Source organism: Vitis vinifera, chromosome 6 (genome assembly GCF_030704535.1).
Source record: "Vitis vinifera cultivar Pinot Noir 40024 chromosome 6, ASM3070453v1".
In the NCBI taxonomy this organism is placed as follows: Eukaryota; Viridiplantae; Streptophyta; class Magnoliopsida; order Vitales; family Vitaceae; genus Vitis; species Vitis vinifera.
The window spans coordinates 14,716,059-14,730,312 of NC_081810.1; the positions used below are offsets into that span (position 1 = coordinate 14,716,059).

The 14,254-nt window shown below is 36.1% G+C and overlaps 1 pseudogene; it reads left to right on the plus strand.

The window, feature by feature from the left end:
• The first annotated feature begins 10,893 nt into the window (after nt 1–10,893).
• Nucleotides 10,894–13,759, plus strand: LOC100247954 (uncharacterized; annotated as a pseudogene).
• The last annotated feature ends 495 nt before the right edge of the window (nt 13,760–14,254 follow it).

The window sequence follows — 14,254 nt, forward strand, 5'->3', positions numbered from 1 at the left end:
TTAAAGGGCAATAATTACTACTCAAAAGTGTTTAAAAGAGTTAATTACAAGCTATCAAATAGCCCTTTTTGAGTAGTAATCAGTAAGATCAAGTATCCTGACTTGTCTAAGTGTCGCACAAGCTTAGGGAAAGACTAAGTCCATGACACTAAGGTGCCTAAATGGGCCTAGGGTGTTGCCTAATGGGCCAAGTATGGTGCCTAATGGGCCAAGTGTATCAAAATAGGCTTAAAGTGGTGCCAAGACTATCTAAGTGAGCCTAAGTCTAAATTAAGGCTACTAAGAGTCACAACGGGGTTAGATAAATCCCTCAACCAAAGTTCCCAAGGTGGCTTAGAAAAGATAGACTACACGAGTAGTAATGGGCCACCAGGGAATTGTTGTAAAGTACTAAACGAACACACAGTAGGGCATGTGCTAGTAGAACAAAATAGAGGGTCTACAAATATGCCATTCTTAGGTAGAGATCACGAGTGTAAGGAATGTGAGTAAAAATACGAATAATGAGTGGAACGAAGTGAACTATGTCGAAGAACTAAAAGAAAAGGACTATAAATTTTGCCCTAGCACATGACGAGACTAAGCTCGGAACAAAGAGTCGCAATCACAAAAATGGAACAACTCTATGTCATGAGCTCAAAGCTCTACGTAGAAAGAATGACTTTAGGCCATAGATGAGAAAAAGACTCTAGGTCGAGAGTTCCGGGCTCTAAATGGAAAATAAATGACTCTAGGTCATAAATGAAAAACAACTCTAAGTCGAGACCTATGAGCTTTAAATGGAAAAGAAATGACTCTGGGTCCTAATTGAAAAACGACTTTGGGACGAGAGCTTTGAGCACTAAAAGGAAAAGAAATGAAGCTGGTTCATAAATGAAAAACCACTCTAGGTCGAGAGCTCTAGGCTCTAAATGGAAAAGAAATGACTCTAGGTCATAAATGAAAAATGACTTTAGGTCTCGACCTATGGGCTCTAGATGGAAAAGAAATGACTTTGGGTCATAAATAAGAAACAACTCTAGGTCGAGAGCTTTGGGTTCTAAAGGGAAAAGAAATGACTCTGGATCATAAATGAAAATCAACTCTAGGTCGAGAGCTTTGGGCTCTAAAGGGAAAACAAATGACTTTGGGCCATTAATGAAAACTGACTCTGGGTCTAGAGCTCTAGGCTCTAAATGGAAAAGAAATGACTCTGGGTCATAAATGAAAAACGACTCTAGGTCGACACCTATGGGCTCTAAATGGAAAAGAAATGACTCTGGGTCATAAATGAAAAAAAACTCTGGGTCGAGAGCTCTAGGTTCTAACTGGAAAAGAAATTACTCTGGATCATAAATGAAAAACGACTCTGGGTCGAGAGCTCTGGGCTCTAAATGGAAAAGAAATGACTCTGGGTCATAAATGAAAAACCAACTCTAGGTCAAGAGCTCTGTGCTCTAAATGGAAAAGAAATGAATCTGGGTCATAAATGAAAAACGACTCTAGGTCGAGAACACTAGGATCTAAATGGAAAAGAAATGACTTTGGGTCATAAATGAAATCAACTCCAGGTCGAGAGCTCTAGGCTTTAAAGGAAAAATAAATGACTCTGGTTCATACATGAAAATTGACTCTCGGACAAGAGCTCTGGGCTCTAAATGGAAAAGAAATGACTATGGGTCATAAATGAAAAACAACTTTGGGTCGAGAGCTCTGGGCTCTAAATGGAAAAGAAATGACTCTAGGTCATAAATGAAAATCGACTCTGGGTCAAGAGCTTTGGGCTTTAAATGGAAAATAAATGACTCTAGGTCATAAATGAAAAAAATGACTCTAGGTCAAGAGCTTTGGGTTATAAATGGAAATGAAATAACTCTAGGTCATAAATGAATCGACTCAAGGTCGAGAGCTTTGGGCTCTAAATGGAAAATAAATGACTTTGGGCCATAAATGAAAAATAACTCTATGTCAAGAGCTCTGGACTCTAAATGGAAAAGAAATTACTCTAGGTAATAAATGAAAAATGACTCTAGGTCGAGAGCTCTATACTCTAAATAGAAAAGAAATGACTGTGGGTCATAAATGAAAAATAACTCTAAGTCGAGAGCTCTGGGCTCTAAATGAAAAAGAAATGACTTTGAGTCATAAATGAAAATTGACATTGGATCAAGAGCTCTGGGCTCTAAATGGAAAAGAAATGACTCTGAGTCATAAATGAAAAATGACTATGGGTCTAGAGCTCTGGGCTCTAAATGGAAAAGAAATGACTCTAGGTCATAAATGAAAAATCAACTCTAGGTCGAGAGCTCTAGGCTCTAAATGGAAAAGAAATGACTTTGGGTCATAAATGAAAAACGACTCTAGGTCAAGAGCTTTAGGATCTAAATGGAAAGGAAATGAATCTGGGTCATAAATGAAAATCAACTTTGGGTCGAGAGCTCTGGGCTCTAAAAAGAAAAGAAATGACTCAAGGTCATAAATGAAAATTGACTTTGGGTCGAGAGCTTTGGGCTTTAACTGGAAAAGAAATGACTCTAGGTCATAAATGAAAAAAAACTATGGGTCGAGAGCTTTGGGCTCTAAAAGGAAAAGAAATAACTCTGGGTCATAAATGAAAATCGACTATGGGTCAAGAGCTCTAGGTTCTAAATGGAAAAAAAAAATGACTCTGGGTCATAAAAAAAAAAAAAAAAAGACTCTAGGTCGAGAGCTCTAGGCTTTAAATGGAAAAAAAATGACTCTGGGTCATAAATGAAAATCGACTCTAAGTCGAGAGCTCTAGGCTCTAAATAGAAAAGAAATCACTTTGGGTCATAAATGAAAAACGAATCTAGGTCGAGAGTTTGGGTTCTAAATGGAAAAGAAATGACTCTAGGTTATAAATGAAAATCGACTCCAGGTCGAGAGCTTTGGGCTCTAAATGGAAAAGAAACGACTCTAGGTCGAGAGCTTTGGGCTCTATATGGAAAAGAAGTGACTCTGGGTCATAAATGAAAAACGACTCTAGGTCAAGAGCTCTAGGATCTAAATGGAAAATAAATGACTCTGGGTCATAAATGAAAATCAACTTTGGGTCGAGAGCTCTAGGCTCTAAAAGGAAAAGAAGTGACTCTGGGTCATAAATGAAAATTGACTCTGAGTCAAGAGCTTTGGGCTCTAAATGAAAAAGAAATGACTCTAGGTCATAAATGAAAAACAACTATGGGTCAAAAGCTTTGGGCTCTAAAAGGAAAAGAAATGACTCTAGGTCATAAATGAAAATCGACTCTAGGTCAAGAGCTCTGGGCTCTAAATGGAAAAAAAATGACCCTGGGTCATAAATGAAAAAATATGACTCTAGGTCAAGAGCTCTAGGCTCTAAATGGAAAAAAAAAAAAAAGGAATCTAGGTCATAAATGAAAATCGACTCTAAGTCGAGAGGTCTGGGCTCTAAATAGAAAAGAAATCACTTTGGGTCATAAATGAAAAATGAATCTAGGTCGATAGTCTGGGCTCTAAATGGAAAAGAAATGACTCTAGGTTATAAATGAAAATTGACTCCGGGTCGAGAGCTCTAGGCTCTAAATGGAAAAGAAATAACTCTAGGTCAAGAGCTTTGGGCTCTAAATGGAAAAGAAGTGACTCTGGGTCATAAATGAAAAACGACTCTAGGTTAAGAGCTCTATGATCTAAATGGAAAAAAAATGACTCTAGGTCATAAATGAAAATCAACTTTGGATCAAGAGCTCTAGGCTCTAAAGGGAAAAGAAATGACTCTGGTTCATAAATGAAAATTGACTCTAGGTCGAGAGCTTTGGGCTCTAAATGGAAAATAAATGACTCTAGGTCATAAATGAAAAACAACTCTGGGTTGAGAGCTTTGGGCTCTAAAAGGAAAAGAAATGACTTTGGGTCATAAATGAAAATCAACTTTGGGTCAAAAGCTCTGGGTTCTAAATGGAAAAAAAAAAATGACTCTGGGTCATAAATGAAAAAAAAACGACTCTAGGTCGAGAGCTCTGGGCTCTAAATGGAAAAAAAAAAAAAAAAAAAACTCTGGGTCATAAATGAAAATCGACTCTAAGTCAAGAGCTCTGGCCTCTAAATAGAAAAGAAATCACTTTGGGTCATAAATGAAAAACGAATCTTGGTCGAGAGTCTGGGCTCTAAATGGAAAAGAAATGACTCCGGGTTATAAATGAAAATCGACTCCGGGTCGAGAGCTTTGGGCTCTAAATGGAAAAGAAATGACTCTAGGTCATAAATGAAAATTGACTCTAGGTCGAGAGCTTTGGGCTCTAAATGGAAAACAAATGACTATGGGTCATAAATGAAAATCGACTTTGGGTCGAGAGCTCTAGGCTTTAAATTGAAAAGAAATGGAGACCAACTGGAAAGTGGATAAGAAACACTTGGGATCAAAGTCGTATACTCGAAATGCCAAGGGTTGGACTACTAGGCTTAGGAAAGGAAATATTCCCCAGTATCCAAAGTGCTCACACAGCTGAAACAACCAATAAATCAATCATCCTCTGAAATCAATGAGTTAGAAACCGATGCATCATGCCAAACCTCTAGAAAATCTGAACTAAAAGAACTCTCTATGTCTCACAAGTTGCTCTGGTGACAAACCTCAAGAGGTAAATCTTGGAGTGTGTATATCTTGACTCATTTAAAAGAAAATCTCAAAGTGCACGAAAATACTACTCATCTGGATAACCTAATCTGCAAGGTAATCAATGATGAAAGCAATATATCTCATGAGCATCTAGCTAAAGGATCCAGCTATGCTCCTCGAATAAAACCTGATGCGATCCATCTCTATCTCAACAAATCCATGTAGGAAGGTCCTGATACAGTTAATCGTCAGAAACCCCATACTAGTACTCAATCTAAAACCAAGCTGGTCGTTGTCTCAATCCCAAGGATACTCAAAGAAAATGGAGAAATATGCCCCGGTATAAGATCTGATGTCAAAGTCGTGAGGTAAATTACCAACATCAATCATCCGTCATCATACCATTGTGCAAACAAAATCCCGACAAGGAGAGGAGAATATGCCCCAATATGGATATTTGGTACACAATAAAGAACATGACATCACCCACCAAAAATCTTCATCACCAATCAACTATCTGCTAACATCAATCAAGCATCTCAATAATCAAGATCAAGGATAGCTACACAACCCCACCACGAATAAGGATCTTAGAGCAAAGGAGAAATATGCCCCAGTGTGGATATCTGATGCACAACAAAATGATGAATATAATATCATCAATGGACTATATCCAAACTCAAAAATCCATCAAACATCGATATACCCAACAAAAGAGAGCAACCAAATGCTTCCAAAGGTATCTCCCATAATAGAAAGCATAGTAACGACTATACTTCAACCAATCTACATAAGCCCATCAAGTGAAAATTGTCAAAGATAACATTTGATCTCATGGCCTCAAGGTGGTCTTAAGACACGGGACGCAACATAGGTTAAGGTGATAGGGTGAAAGAAATGAAGGGAAACTAGGCTCAAATACCCAATGATCAAACCCATACCCTCGTGTACAAGATGTAATGCATAGAAAAAATCTCATGAGCCATGAACCTAAAGGTAACCAAAGGAAATGTTGATGGAGAAACAAGAGAAAGGATAATTGGTCAAACCATCAAAGAAGCATGTGAATGATGTGAAGAAGTTATCAAACCACAAATGTGTATCAATATGTGGGAAATGGATAAAAGGTAGAACAAAGATCCGGAAAGAGGTGATAACACACAAAATAAGGCAATGAGAAAGTGGAATGAATGATGATCAACGCATATTAGTGCAATAAAGGAAAGTCATATCACCAATGATGAAATGGTGGGTAAGACAACGATCCGGAGACCCTAGTTAAAGGTTACTCATCTCTCATACCTAATACATATCAACCATGATCCAAGGAGTATAGGATATCATAGACCTCTCATATGAATTCTTGACACTCTAAATGCATAACAAGAGTGACTCAAGGAACGAAAAGTCCTCATGGAAAACTCGCACAAACCCTCAATGATAAACCCAATAAACAACCTTCAAATAACAAAACATGCTCAATGGAGTAGGATGTCAAGTACAAACATATCACTTTTTTTTGTTTTTTGTTTTTTACATGCGCATACTCTGGTCATCAATAAGTCTTACTCCAATGAGAAAAAAAATGAATGAATGAATTCTCTCACCTCCACGTGTTGCCCTATCCATCTTTCCAAAACCATATGTTCCCTCTCCACAGCTTAACATTTTTTTTTCTTTCCTTACGTGCTGAAAATTTCCTTTCCAAAACCATGTGTTCCCTCTCCACAGCTCAACATTTTTTTCCCGTTGACTCCACCAACATGGAAAAGCCACTCACCAACCTGAACATGACCCTCCCTTCCGTCTATATACGTGCTAAATTTTCTTCTTCAAAGGTTCGTGTATTCCCTCGAGAGTCAATAGCAGCTTGGGGGCCCTCATGCAAAATAAAAAAAAATAAAAAGAAAGAAAGAAAATAAAATTAGGAGATTGAAAATAAATAAAATAAAAGAGGATGAAAGGAACAAGATTACTCCATTAAAAATTAGTTAGGCAATCTCATGCATATCCAAAGTCGAAACAACTCAAGTGATTAAAAGTCAACATTGGTTCACTAAATTTTGAAGAAGTGATTAAATAAGTAAATAAGAAAATATGAACAAATAGATAAAAGGTATAATACATAAATAAATAAATAAATATTAGACATATTCAAAAAAAGAAATTAAACTAATGCAACATATAATAAAAATCAAAGTGTCAAACTCAAACCACCAAAAAAAAAAAAAATTCTTTTCATGCAATCACAAAATAAAATGAATAAATAAAATATAAATAATAATAATAATGAAATAAGATAAAATAAATCAAAACTTACTTAATCCTAAAAATCAATCAATAAAATAAATAAATACAGAAAAACAAAAAAAAAAAAAAAAAACAAATTTAAGTGAAACTAAACCTAGAAAAGTGCCTAAGTGGGTCAAATGTGCCTAGGTGGGTTAGATGTGCCTAGATGGGCCTAGTATGGCTAAATGGACCCAGGGTGCCTAAATGAGTTCGGGGTGCCTAAATGGGCCAAGTGTGCCTAAATGGGCCTATGGTGTATAAGTGGGCCTATGGTGCCTAAGTGAACTTAAGGTGCCTAAGTGGGCCTAAGGTACCTAAATGGGCCTAGGGTGCCTAAATGGGCCTAGGGTGCCTAAATGGACCTAGGGTGGTGCCTAAGTGGGCCTAAGGTGCCCAAATAGGCCTAGGGTGCCTAAATGGACCTAAGGTTCCTAAGTGGGCCTAGGGTGGTGCCTAATGGGCCAAGTGTGGTGCCTAACGAGCCAAGTGTGGTGCCTAACGAGCCAAGTGTATCTAAGTGGGCATAAAGTGGTGCCTAATGGGCCTAAGGTGCCTAAATGGGCCTAGGGTGGTGCCTAACGGGCCAATTGTATCTAAATGGACCTAAAGTGGTGCCAAATGGGCCTAAGGTGCCTAGGGTGGTGCCTAAATGGGCCTAGGGTGGTGCTTAATGGGCCAAGTGTATCTAAATGGGCCTAAAGTGGTGCCTAATGGGCCTAAGGTGCCTAAATGGGCCTAGGGTGATGCCTAATGGGCCAAGTGAGGTGCCTAATGGGCCAAATTTATCTAAATGGGCCTAAAGTGGTGCCTAATGGGCCAAGTGTATCTAAATGGGCCTAAAGTGATGCCAAGAGTATCTAAGTGAACCTAAGTCTAAATTAAGGCTGCCAAGAGTTACAATGAGGTTAGATAAATCCTTGAACCAAAGTTCCCATGGTGGTTTAGAAAAGATAGACTACCTAGTAGTAATGGGCCACCAAGAAATTGTTGTAAAGTACTAAACGAACACACAATAGGGCATGTGCTAGTAGGACAAAATGGAGGGTCTACAATTTAACTATGCCTTTTCATGAAACATGACGACTATTTTAAAAATGAAGTATGAAAATTATAGATCTAGATATTTAAACCTTCATATCTAATATAAAGAATACTAATGATACATTCAAATCCAAAACATGGAAAATTAAGGATTTCAATAATTGAATTCTTACAAAAATAAAAAAATAAAAAAATAAAAAAAAATAAAAATAAATCATACTTCATAACTTCAGGCTATAAAATATATAAAAGTCTCGTAACTCTAGGCTATAAGTGAAACAACAATGTTTATATCATAATACTTATAATCATCTATATTTATGTATAACTTATATTTTGTTTTACATATATGACTTTAGATCATAAATTTTCTATATGGCTTCTAGCCATGAAAGATTACAAAATTAATTATTCAACATAGATCTTAGCTATGAGAAATTATATAATATTAACTTTTTTTATTTTTTGTATAACTTTTAGCTATACTAACATATAAAATAATAATCTCTATAGTTTTCATTTATATGAAATACCTATTTTCTTTCATAAAACTTTAGGCTATGAAAAGATTTTACATATTTTTTTTCAAGATATAAAATGTATACAAAAAAAATTCATTTAGCTTCGAGCTTTGGCCTACAAGAATATATACAAGTTTTTCATATAGCTTCAGGCTATAAGAATATGCAAATTAATTATTCATATAGCTTTAGGTTATAAAGATATACAAATTATTTTTTATATTATCATAAAGTAAAATAATTACTATGAATTCAAGAAACTAGGTAACAAGGCAATATTAACTAAAAAATAAATTTTTCAAAACTTCTAGCCATAATTTTATTATTATAAAATGAAAATTTTTGCATAGCATCAAACTATAAAATATTCTCTATATAGCTTCTGGCTATACAAAATTAAAATATCAATATTTTCGAGTTTTTGTCTTTAAGTACAGAAAGTATGTCTTATACAGCTTTTGACTATAAAAACATTATATATATATTCTACTAAACATTCTATTTTTTCATAACAAAAATGTATAAACTTATACATAACTTCAAGTTATGAAATATTCATTGTATAGCCTTTGGCTATAAAATTTTGTTTTGTATAGCTTCTGATTATGCAGTATAATTAAAAAGAAATTAAAAGCTAATATCTTTCATAGCTTTGGGCTATGATTATTTTATCATAACAAAAATGTGCAAATTAATACTTAACTTCAAATTATGAACTATTTTTATGTAAATTTGTACATAACTTCAGGCTATGAACTTTCATTATGTAGATTTGTATATAACTTCAAGCTATGAACTATTTACTTTTATAGCTTCTACCTATATCATATAATTAAAAATAGATAATTAGGGATCATATACATAACTTCTGACCATGTTTTTGTAATTTTGTAATTTACCTCGCAACTTCTGATTATAGGGATTACACATTTTTTCCATAAGTTCTAGTTATGAATTTAGCTCATCATTTTTATAATTTATCTCATAACTTTTGGTTATAGGGATTGCACATATTTATGTATTCAAATAAAATAAGCGAAATAGAAAATCAAAAGGTAATTTTATCACATATATAGATAAAATAGAAAATTATGATATAAGTTTATAACATACCTTTTTGTAAGATAGAAGAAAGAATAATTTTTCTATTTCTCTGAAGGGGAAAATGATTTTCTATCATTTTGAAAAGAAAAATCTTTCTATTTCTTTTGTAACGAATTTCGTGCCGATAACATGTTATAAAAGTGGAAAGAGAAGGAGATAAAAAAGAGGATAAAATGCATGGAAAAACTCAATGGAATTTCATTAGAGGTTCCTATGGATGTTATAAAAGATATTTATAGGTGATCATCCACAAGTTACCACCATAGTGGTACAAAATCTTATATTTTATAACATTTTATAAATATTTTTTTAGTTTTTCTTTTCTTAACCATAAATTTAATTTATAATAAAAATTTTATTTTGCAAAATGAATATATAAAAAAATAAAAAACTGGTAAAAATAATTAATGGGTAACCATGATTTGGTCAAAATATTTAATTCAAGAAAAAAAAATCCATGTAGTAATTCGACTTTCTTCCAATCAAATGTTTATTTGGAAGATTGACACACATTTACACAAATAGAAAGAGAAAAGTGAAATGAATTAATTGATAATGCAATCTAGAGTTATTGATTTTATGATTTCATTTAGCTGAAGATCAACTCTGGTTGCTAAATTTGGAATCCTATCTACCTTGAAAAAGTATGAATCTTATCCTAACACCTTTCTCCAAAAATGTCCATATATAGCTCGGTCCAGATCTCTTGCCTTTCATGGAGCAGGAGTAGTGGGAGTAGTGCATTAAGACCTTAGCAAGTATCTGCCATGGTTCTATAAATTAATTCTGGGAATCGTTGCTTGTTGCTCGTTAGAGTCGAGAGTTGTGATAGGCAGTTTTTGTTACCAGGTTAGAGTTTGTGAAAGAATCTCTGCAGTCAGCTTTCCGTCTCGTGTTAAGTTTTCAGCTTCAATGCATTCGAACTAGCTTTAAATCTTGGTTATTGTGAACAGAGAATCTGGTTTTACTTTAACTTGAATTGTCTGTTTGGATTGTGGGAAAGGTAGCTAGGCAAATAAATTATTTTCTGCAATTTTCCTTGATCCCAAGGGAACAGTCTTTCTACCACTCTCATATGTTGATTCATTTATTGTTGTTTCTTTTATCTAGCATCTATTATTTTCTGGTCAGTATCTCCATTTACTGATTCTACTAAATTTTCTTTAATGTACCACAATTGTTTGGTTGCACATTTCCAGGAAAACTAGTCTCTTGGCAAATGTTTTCATGAAAATAAAATAAAATAAAATTCCCCTAAATGATCCGGTTATTTTACTTGCAACTTGGAGAAACCAAACGGTAGTTCTTTATTAGGTTTAAAAAACAAAATCCAATTCTGTTAGGAAAATATTTGCTATCAGTACTGTTCTTCATCGTGTTGGTTTTGTCCCTTGATCTGAAGTGTGATTCTGATTTGTCTCAGAAGCAAAAGGAGTTTCGGAAGGGGACATGGCAAAGTTTCCATCGTTCTTAGTGGGGCTTTTGCTCTTGTGTTGTTTAGCAGCCATGGGGGAAGCAAATGAGAAATATAAAGACCCAAAACAGCCCATGGGCATTAGAATCCGTGACCTTATGAAAAGGATGACCCTAGCAGAGAAAATAGGTCAGATGACACAAATTGATCGAAAAACTGCCACCCCAGAGATCATGAAGGAATACTCAATTGGCAGTTTAATTAGTTCTCCTGGGAGTGTGCCTCGGGTTCAAGCCACTGCAGAAGAGTGGATTCAAATGATTAACGACTTCCAACATGGTTTTCTTTCAAGCCGTCTTGGCATCCCAATGATTTATGGTGTAGATGCTCTTCATGGCAGCAACAATGTGTACAAGGCAACAATATTTCCCCACAATGTGGGTCTTGGGGCTACCAGGTGATGTCTAAAACCTACAAACTAATGTACGTTGCCAATGTCTGTCATCTTCACGTATGATTATGTCATCCTGCAGGGATCCAGAACTTGTGAGGAAGATTGGTGCCGCAACGGCCCTTGAAGTTAGAGCTACTGGCAGTACATATGCATTTGCACCATGTATTTCGGTACACATTTGAGAATCATTTGACTAAAGTCTTTTTAATAGTCCCCAAGAAATATGGCTTTCAAACTATTCTAATCTTGAGCCCCTATATATACAACCGGTCTGCAGAGATCCAAGATGGGGCCAATGCTACGAGAGCTATAGTGAGGATCCCGAAATTGTTCAGGCAATGACGGAAATTATACCTGGGCTACAAGGTGAAATTCCTGCCAACTCAAGGAAGGGAATTCCTTATGTTGGTGGAAAGTAAGTTTAATCCGCCTTCATGTAATATATAATATATTAGTAGTGCATATTCTTGACAATCTACTGAAAACTTCAGTCCTATTGCCCACATGATTGATTTTCTGAATGAAAGAAATTCTCAAGTTGATTGATGGGACCTTCTCTAAAAAATGAATATTCATTGTCAAATTGTGTGTCAAATAAATTCTAAAATATCCATTTGTGGTTTATGTGGCAGTTTGTAATTTCATCCATGATACACCTTTGCAATTGGCAAGCTAGATAAATTCATTTACCAAACTAACTGATCTTTTTTTCTATAATTTTTTTATTTATACCTTCGAAAAGGGGTAAGGTAGCAGCTTGAGCAAAGCAATTTGTGGGTGATGGTGGCACCATCAGAGGCATCAGTGAGAATAACACTATCATTGATTGGCACCGATTGATGAGTATTCACATGCCTGACTATTACGACTCCATCATCAAGGGTGTGGCAACAGTCATGGTTTCCTACACTAGCCTGAACGGAAAGAAGATGCATGCTCACCATCAACTTATCACTGAATTCCTAAAAAATACTCTTAAATTCAGGGTAACACTATTTATTACATTTTCATGCCATTCAAATAGGGAAATTAACAATCCGTTCTAATCACAAGTTTTTGCTTCTTTGTATATATTTCAGGGTTTTGTCATCTCGAATTGGCAGGGTATAGACAAGATCACTTCACCACCCGGCGCTAACTATACATACTCTGTTGAAGCTGCGATTAATGCTGGGATGGACATGGTAAGTGGCTTCCCCATTGTATACCCCTCTTCTAAATCTATATAAATTGGATTGCTTTTTGGCTTAAGATTTACGGGTGTTTTCCAGGTTATGACTCCTTTTAATCACAGTGAATTCATTGGTAATCTAACTGACCTTGTGAAGAAAAATGTGATTTCCATGAGCCGTATTGATGATGCAGTTGCTAGGATTCTGAGGGTCAAGTTCACTATGGGTTTGTTTGAGAGCCCTTTTACTGATCTTAGTTTCGTTAGCCACCTTGGATCCCAGGTTTCTTTCTTAATATATGCTTAACAAAATTTCAAGTGTCTTCTGTAGCCTTTGTGAGGTCTCATATTTATTTCTGAACCAGGCTCATAGAGATTTGGCGAGGGAAGCAGTTAGAAAGTCATTGGTTCTTTTGAAGAACAGAGAAAACTTAGATCCTCCTTTGATACCTCTCCCTAAAAAGGCAAACAAGATCCTAGTTGCAGGAACCCACGCCAACAATTTGGGGTATCAGTGTGGTGGTTGGACTATCACTTGGCAGGGACTTGAGGGAAACAACCTCACAACTGGTATGCTTATTAATCCTCCATTAATTTCATGCCTTTGCAAGCATCAACAGTTATAACTAACTATTACTAGCCTTAATATCATCATCTTTGAATGAATAGGAACAACCATCCTCAGTGCCATCTCAGCCGCCATTGACCCTAGCACTCAAGTGGTATATAGCGAGAATCCTGATGTTGAATTTGTAAAGTGTGGCAACTTCTCCTATGCCATTGTGGTGGTGGGAGAGAAGCCTTATGCAGAGGTGCTTGGGGATAATTTGAACTTAACAATTCCTGAACCAGGTCCTAGCACAATTACTAATGTATGCACGAGCATCAAGTGCGTAGTGGTTCTAATCTCTGGTCGCCCTCTCCTCATTCAGCTCTATCTTCCACTTATGGATGCTCTAGTTGTTGCATGGCTTCCCGGTAGTGAAGGTCAAGGTGTGGCTGACGTTCTATTTGGGGACTATGGATTCACCGGGAAGCTTCCTCATACCTGGTTCAAGACCGTAGAGCAGCTGCCTATGAATTTTGGGGATCCTCACTATGACCCCCTCTTCCCCTTAGGCTTTGGACTCACAACCAAGCCAATTGTGGTGGAGTAGAGGTGGATCAACTATATTGAGAGCCAATGGTTGAGAGATGGAGTCCTAATTAGATTCGACACAGCAGTATTGGATTTTTTATAAAAGTATAGTACTTTTGAAAATAAATTTGATTTTTTATAGAAGTACAATACTTTTGAAAATAAATTTTTAAAATACAGAAAAATAAGAGAAACTTGTGTTTTGTTGGGGCCATTTGGCAAATACATACTTTTCGGAACCCAACTTTATGAAATCTGAAAACCAGCTTTTAATGTGAAAAATTATATCTTTTTTATGCACTCTAAGCTGGCTGCATTTTTTGTACCGAGATTGCCCTTCTTTTTTTTTCCTCCCGTACCCACCATTCGCCTCTCCCTCCTTCTCTAGTGAAGCCGGTCGGCCGACATCATCATCGGCCACCACTCACACCTCTCTCCAGTCGACAATCTCCCCATCTCTCCTTTTCCCTTCCCTTTTTCTCTTTCTTTCCTTCCCAACATCACCAAGAGAGAAGAAGGCGGTGGCAATGGTGGAGAACCAAG